The sequence below is a fragment of the Suricata suricatta genome, chromosome 5 (genome assembly GCF_006229205.1).
Source record: "Suricata suricatta isolate VVHF042 chromosome 5, meerkat_22Aug2017_6uvM2_HiC, whole genome shotgun sequence".
Lineage (NCBI taxonomy): Eukaryota > Metazoa > Chordata > Mammalia > Carnivora > Herpestidae > Suricata > Suricata suricatta.
In genome coordinates, this window is record NC_043704.1 from 18046040 (window position 1) to 18054515 (window position 8476).

The 8476-nt window shown below is 35.8% G+C and overlaps 1 long non-coding RNA gene across 1 annotated transcript; it reads right to left on the reverse strand.

Annotated features, from left to right (window-relative positions):
- Nucleotides 1–1064: 1064 nt before the first annotated feature.
- Nucleotides 1065–7457, reverse strand: LOC115291379. The gene is made up of 3 exons (XR_003908413.1): nt 7407–7457; nt 5233–5320; nt 1065–1361 (listed from the first exon to the last, which is right to left on the reverse strand). It is a non-coding gene; the product is annotated as an uncharacterized LOC115291379 (long non-coding RNA).
- Nucleotides 7458–8476: the final 1019 nt, after the last annotated feature.

Sequence of the window (8476 nt, forward strand, 5' to 3'; positions counted from 1 at the left end):
ACACATAGACCAATGGAATAGAATAGAGATCCCAGAACTGGGTCCACAAATGTACGGCCAATTAATTTTTGACAAAGCAGGAATGAGTATCCGATGGAAAAAAGACTGCCTCTTTAGCAGGTGGTGCTAAGAGAACTGGACAGCAACATGCAGAAGAATGAAACTAGACCAGTCTCTTACACCATACACAAAAATAAACTCAAAATGGCTGAAGGATCTGAATGTGAGACAGGAAACCATCAAAACCCTTGAGGAGAAAGTAGGAAAAAACCTCCTAGACCTCCACTGCAGCAATTTCCTACACGACACATCCCCAAAGGCAAGGGAAATTAAAGCAAAACTGAACTCTTGGGACTTCATCAAGATAAAAGCTTTTGCACTGCAAAGGAAACAATCAAGAAAACTAAAAGGCAACAGACAGAATGGGAAAGGATAGTTGCATAACTCAATTTCTAATAATGGCTGTGTTTCACAACTAACTTGGAACAAAATTCTAACAATTTTTAATAATTGGTTCTCTCAAGTCAGCGCCAACACACCACTGCCCATAAGGCACTAGGAAGCCTTAGGATTGCAGTGTTCACCTTATGATGCTGCCCACAGGGAGATGGCCATGGAGGTGCTGCTGGTTTATTGTTGCATTTTCTTTTCAAACACTTGGGAGGAAGCAGGGAAGGAATCTTTAGGCAGACTGCTACCAAGGTTCACTTGAATTCAGCTATGCCTTGGTCTTCTTTCTTCCTTATCTGCATAGTAGTGCAGAAGTTGATGGATTTACTCAGTTGAAAAAAGAAATGGGAAAGCTTTCAATGGCGAAGGAATGGAGCCAAAGCTCTGAGGGAGGACAGGACAGAGAGAATCTGAGTTTGAAACCCCCTGCCTCTCTGGCCCTCTGTTCTCATCTTTCAGCTGGAGAAAGCATAATGGGGTGGGGAAGAGATGACTTGTTGGTCTAACCAGCATAACTGGTAGTAGGTGGGGCAGAACTCCCCTATTTGTCCTGGTTCCCTTTTTTCCTCTCATGGGCAGTCATGACTCACCCCCAGCAGAGGATTGTCATGAGCAGAGATGGCAAGCAGAACCAGGGTACAAAACACACAGTTGGAATCTGAAAATGTATTAGGGTGAAGGGATTCAGGACTGAAGAATAAACATTCTTCCTACATCTTCATGTATGTTAGTCTTATCTACTGGTCATAATCTTTTTGTCTGTAAGATGTGTGTGCTTTTTCATTCTGTTTAGCTGTTCAATCTGTATGTCTGCAAGCGTCACTTTTCATTGAGTGTCAATAACTTTGACTTGAAGCTCTGTGAAGGCCATCTTCAACTCCAGAGCTGCTATATTGGTTCATTTTGAGCACCTGCACAGGGAGAAAGCCAAGAAGGGGTATCTTTACTATTTATTATAAATTTTTACATAAGAAAATTTACTTTCAGTATACTCTCCCCCCCAATCTATCTCATTGAGACATTTTTATGTAGCTTCTCTCTTCTTACTTATCACACACTGCACTATAATTAGTGGTTTCATTGTCTGTATGTTTAAATACCTTCCTACCCATAGTAAGATTCTTGGGCCAGTAGCATCAGCATCTCCTGGGAGCTTATTAGCACATTGATCACTAGAGCCCAATCTGACCAACTGAATTAAAATCTACATTTTATAAAAGATCCCTTTATAATTTGAGAAAGCATTAAAATTTGAGAAGTGCTACTTACTAGATTATAGTTCATTGAGTAAAGATTATACATCTTGTTCATCATCATTATCTTCCTCTCCTTGGGCAGTGTGTGGTATATAGAATTTTCTCAATAAGTATTGAGTGAATAAATGAATCAGGTATTTTAAAATACATATAATAATATATCTGTGCATTATTACTTATAAACATAAAATTTTAACAAAGTAAAAACAATTTTGAGGAGCTATGTGAGTATTTATGAATGCTTATAGTAAAAAAAGGGAACTGTGGATTGTAATTTGCTCTTGTTTTTGGAAAATTTTGTACAACATAATCCATGCCATGTATTTTTACCACAGCAACAAATTCACCTTAACCACATATGGAAGTTGAGTGTAAGACTTTCATTTCTCACAAGGCATAAGGATCTTTGGAAACATAATTCCAGGAATCCACATCTGAGTCTTTCATCTCTCTGAAAGGGCCTTCTTTCTCTATATTCTTCTAGTCATTGTCCTTATTTCTTTTGTGCCACCTTTAGCTTAGTGTCTGTCTGTTCCTATAATGTTATCTCCTCAAGGTTCCAATTATTTTTGAAACTTCAGCCTGAATATATATACATTTTTGATATATTTAATTCCTACTAGAAAAGGAAAACTATTCATTTTATAAATATCTTAAGGATACTTACAAATTTTTTTGCCAAGTTAGGTCATTATTATGCAATTATCAGACCTGCTTGTTATTCAATATCTCACTATAAATAAGACATCAACTCTCACCATATTTATTTTATTGTTATTATTAGTGCAATAGTCACAAAAACTGGAAAAACACAGAAAAATATGTTTATAGAACTTAAAACAATTACAGACTTTATACATACTTCGTCACTGAATGCCCAAAACAACCTTTCAGGTAAGATATCATTATTCGGATTATTCCAACCATATGCAGAAGTAAAGATGGGAGTGACTAAGCAACTAACTAATAAGTTGTGGAGTTGCAACTGAATTTTGTATTTCTGACTGTAAATTTCAGAACATTTCTTTGCATAATGTGATACATCATGTGGTGCCTAAATCAGAAGGTTAAATGATTTCTTCACGGAAAAAGTGTTCTCAAAACAACATAAGGGAAAAGAGGCAAGGCCTGGTTTCTCTAGAAATTTTATTATGTGCTACAAAACAATTAGAATAAATCTGCTTTAAGATAAATTATCGGCTTATTAATACATCATCTTCTGTTGAACCAATAGTTTTCTTATGTGAGCTCAAGTATTCTTATAAGGTAAGAACACTGTAAAAAAGATTTAATTTTAGCTTTACTTAAGTAATTGATAGAAACATGACCTGTCCTCATATTTAGACATTTTCTTATTGCAAAATTCCAGACAAGATCTTTGTTAGATTGGTAGATATAGAGTCAATGTGGCAGTAGGTCTGGGGCAGGTAATATATCTCACCGATTGAAAGATGTCATCATTTATAAAACTTGTTTATTTGATATTAAATTTGGTGGGATTACCACTTCATTGCATGTATGCCAAAATTTTAAGATGTCTGCCATTTTCAGAGCAGTCTTCCAAAGAAGGCAATAAAGTTTATTCTGCTACTAGCACAAAAGTGACCAAGCCAACCAGGGATACATTTGCCATTTGCAAGGAATCCATTGCGCATTTACCTATTTCAGTGTATCGTTTAGCAAGCACTGCCAGTGCTCATAAAGGCGTCAACTGAAATCACCATCATGGCAGCACAAATTGATTCCTTATGTGCAAAAAAGAAGCCTCAAACTGCTAATGGACAATTAAATATCTCAGCATCCAAGTTATCTCTTTGGAAACCAAAATACATTTAATTAGACCTTAGTTAATTGTTCAATATGACTAAGGGTTTTACTATATCCTTTTGTCATTGAATGAATAATTACTCAGAAACGATGAACATAAATGGCACTGTTGTAAAATCACGATCGAAATCGGGACATATTCAGCTTCAAGTAACTGAATATACAACCGAAAGTGGAAACTAATTACATCAGGGACACAAAGTACAGGTGCAGGCAGATGGTAGTTTAGCAGCTCAATGGTATGACCCATGTGCTTGGTGCTTTCTGTCTCTGTACTCTGCAACCCTCAATGTATCAGCCAAACTTCCAAAATGGCTTGAGCTGTTCCAGGCATCGCGAGAAAATGATCATGATCACATCCTTTGAAAGAGGAGAGAATATCTTCCTCTGAGTTTGCTGCTTTTTTTAAAGCTTTATTTAATTTGGAAGAGTGAAAGAGAGAGAGAAAGGGAGGGGTGGGTAAGAGGGAGAGAGATCATTCCAAGCAGGATTCATGATGTGGGCAGAATCTGACTTGGGGTCAAAGCCACAAACTGTGGGATCATGAACTGAGCCAAAATCAAGGGTCACATGTTCAACCGACTGAGCCACCAAGACGTCTCTGAGTCCACTTTTATTAAAGAAAAAAGAATCTTTTCATATGCTCAGCCCTCATTCTGAAGACATTCACATGTTTTATTTTTCAGGAGCAAATAATTTTGTTTAGTTGACAATAATTTATGATCACAAAAAATGCAGTGCAGGAAATTACTAAAATATGTTAAAGAAAATATAATTTATTTCTGGATCTCATATCTAATGTCTCACAAAAGACTGATTTAGCAAATAATTTATAAAGTGCTAACATAAAGATAATTTCCAAAAATATGTCTAATTTCATCCATGAAGTGAAGAAGTTATAAATTATAAAACACTTGCTGAGAATGAACGCTGAGTGAAAGAATGCCAACAAACTTTTCCTTTCCATGAATATAGATATACTGATATTTGAAGAGCATTTATGTGTATATGTATGCAAATTTATATATTTACATATGGATTTGTTTATACACATAAATGTGCATAAGAGTATTTATAAGTGTGTTTACACACACATACACACACACAGGAATATTATTCAGCCTTCAAAAAGAATGAAATCTTGCCATTTTCAATGACACAGGTGATACTAGAGGGTGTAAAACTAAGTGAAATAAGTCAGTGATAGAAAGACAAATTCAACATGATTTCACTCATATGTGGAATTTAAGAAACAAAATAAATGAGCAAAGGAAAAAGAGAAAGAGAGTGACACAAACTAAGAAGTAGGTTTAAATATAGAGTTTATAGAAGACAGTCTACAGTTACAACAGAGGGGAGGGGAGCGGGGGAGGAGATGGGTGAAATAGGTGATGGGGATTAAGGAGTGCCCTTGTTGTGATGAGCATTGGGTGATAGTTGGAGCGTTCAATCACTATATTGTACACCTGAAACTAATCCAACACTCTATGTTACCTGGAATTAAAATAAGAAAGAAACAGGTTATATGTAATCATTTTGAGCATAATTGTAGAATTTACTTTCCTCTCCTATTAGTTTCCAATTGCTTTTATAACAAATTTCCCCAAATTTGGTGGCTTAAACAACAGAAATTCACTCTGTCACATTTCTGGAGGCTAGAAGTCCCTTTAGAGATTCTAGAGAAGAATTTATTCCTTACCTTTTCCAGTTTCTTGGGGGAAGTAGCATTTCTTGGCTTGTGATGCATCATTATAATCTCTTCCTCCATGGTCACATTGCTTTCCTTTCTGTTTGAGATGTATGATTAAGGGAGAAAAAGGTGAGGGAATTGAGATTAGATGTAAGGAAATGTATGTAGGTTTGATGAGGACAAAGCCCTTGTTTATTTTGGTCACTGACATGATTCAGGCATCTAGAGGAGTGCCAAGCATGTATGTGCAGGAGATAAATATTTATTGAATAAATGAATGAAATCTAACGTCTTGAAATATAAGTTGGGCTTGGAGGCACATGAAAACAGGAGTGGATAGAAAGAGAGTCAATAATAGTAAGATTGATGGATTGTAATTATGAGAGATTTAGGAGATATTTAAATACTTAGATGTGGGTAGGTTATTTAACAGTTTTGAGGTTATTTTACCTCAAAAATAAAATTACAATATACAAGTACATGGAGTCACTGCAATAGCTTAAGAAAAATGCTTAGCACTGTGTGCAGCACACAGTGAGCTCTTGGCATATTTTCCATCATTGTTATATAGACAGCTATGCATTATTTTCATTTTAAGTTCTAGGCTTAAAAAACTTGTTGACATCACATATGTCTGGATACTCCTATACACTATTGCCAAGATGGTACTTTCTGATTAAAATAGAAGGTAACTTATTAAATTGAGAAGAAAAAAATTTAGTTAAATACAGGGACTTAAGTTTAAGGGTTTCCAGAAAAACCAGTGCTCTTTCATTATTTAAATTCCAAGTTGCCATAAAACCATCTTCTAAAATGTTAGCATCCTAGAGTATGTAAAATCTTTCTAGAAGTTTCTTTATTAGGTTATATATTTTATCTACTTGTGTCTACAAGTACTGTGAACTAGAGCCAACCATGGTGGTTGAGGGCATCAGCTTTACTAGACTGGATTAGATTCCATGTAACTAATACAGCTTTCCCTGAGATATGCAGACTGATATAGTTGTACAAATACATAAGGAGGCTGTGTTCTTCAGTTTCTCCTGTTCCCTTGCCATTTCTCCATCATTCACTTTTAATTAAAAGATTAGTGAAGAGTTTTGAAAAAAAAGAGAGAGGAAGTTGCTGTTTCCTTCTATGGTTTCAGATAGTGTGGTTTTTGAAAGCAAGAACTTCTTGCCAGAAAGACTTGGATAAAACACTGATCTCATCTTTTTATATATGTGTTTTTTTTCTTGATGTGTATATTGAAGTCATAAATCAATAAGAGCCATGATGAAATTTACTCTATATTTACTGTTTTCAGGTAGGTATCATTTTTTTCTGTGTATTTGATCTCTTTTTTTTTTGGTGTGTTTATATTTAATGTCAAGTTCTTGATTACAACAAGTTAGGTTTGTATGTTGAATCTCTAAGTTAAAGTTGGTCAGATTTGCTCACCCTATTTCCTAGTTATATCCAAGAGTCTTCAATATTTTCTTGATCTTTATTCAGGTTAGCTAATTACTGAACTCAGTTAAATAGATAAGCAAAAATACTCAGGTTGTAAGGCCAGGAATATATAAAAATTTTGTAGTGATTTGGAAAGAACAATGAATTATATATAAGACATGGGACTTGGGTCCTTACTGTGATTCTCCAGCTAACACGTTGTAGTTTTATTTCCTTATGCTTTACATGAGAAGTTAATCTTGAAGAATTTCAATGGCCCCTCCTGTGTGAATATTATACAGGGGTCACATAAATATGGATTGAATATTTGAGTTAATCTAAGGATTTTTGCAGGTGTGTCAAAGGCCCCAAAGAGAGTGGGAAAGAAAGGCTAAGACCAAGTTTGATTGTGTGTGTGTGTATGTGTTTCTTTTTTTTTTTAAATTTTTTACATTTATTTACTTTTTCTCAGAGACAGAGAGAGACGGAGTGTGAGCAGGGGAGGGTCAGGGACAGAGGGAGACACAGAATCAGAAGCAGGCTCTAAACTCTGAGCTAGTGGTATGCATCGAATCTCGACCCACAAACCATGAGATCATGACCTGAGCCTAAGTCAGATGCTCAACCCACTGAGCAACCCAGGCGCCCCTGTGTGTGTGTGTGTGTGTGTGTGTGTGTGTGTGTGTGTGTGTGTTTCTATTTGAGAAAGGGCTAAAGGGAAAGTCTAAAGCCAAGCCAGGTGCATTAGTTACTTTCTAGGCAAGAGGTAAATCCTGGAAGATTTCAGACTCATCTCTGTCAGGAGGCATCTGAGGCAAGTGAAAAAGGATTTTCTTTAATCAGTAATAAGGCTGAGGCAACTCTATTGGTTGCCTCTATTCTTGCCTCACTCTTCACATTCCATCCCCAGAGCCTTGAAGACAATGGCAAGGAGGAGGCATGTCTCAGCCATGCCTCAAGAGACATTTGCCTCAAATCACACAAAAAGGAAATAATTTGGTGGTAATTAAGTAAATTTCCAGTTCTTTTTCACTTGGTGTGATAAACAGGCATGAGTTTTAAATAGTCCTAGATTAAAGAAGCCACTTCAAATATCCCTTTTATGAAAAAAATCTATGTTATTGTTTTATGTACATTCAGATAAAAATATTATGTGTCATGTTAGATAATTCTTATCTTAAGAACACAGAATAATAGTGAATACCAAGTATATTTTAAGGTCACTGATTTTATTTTAATGCTTGTGTGTGTGTGTGTGTGTGTGTATGTGATGCCAACAAATTTTTTTTAAGTCAAACACTTAAAATGAAAATAATACATATCCTCCTCTATATAACAATGTCAGAGAATATGCAGAGTGCTCACTATGTAATGGGCACTGTACTAAGCATTTTTCTTGTTATTGCAGTGATTCTATTTAGCTGTATATTGTAATCTTATTTTTTGAGGTAAAAAGTCTTAAAAATGTTATGTAGCTCACCCACATCTAAATATTTAATTTAAGTATATCTCCTATACATATAAATATATATATTCATACATATATATACATACTGATTAAGCCATATGTGTGTGTGTGTGTGTGTGTGTGTGTGTGTGTGTGTGTGTGTGTATGTGTCTATGGGCTTAATGAAGAGAATGGTATCTCTTGCTTCTGAAATAACACCAGTGGGTAAGTGTCGGGAGCTGTCGGAGAAGAGACGTGCCTTGCACCAGAAGAGCTGCTGGAAGAAGAGATATATGCCTCGACCTTACAAGATCAGCAGCCCGCAGAGCAGAGCTGCATTGTTACTCCCAGCTCTGCAGAACTGTGTTATCACTC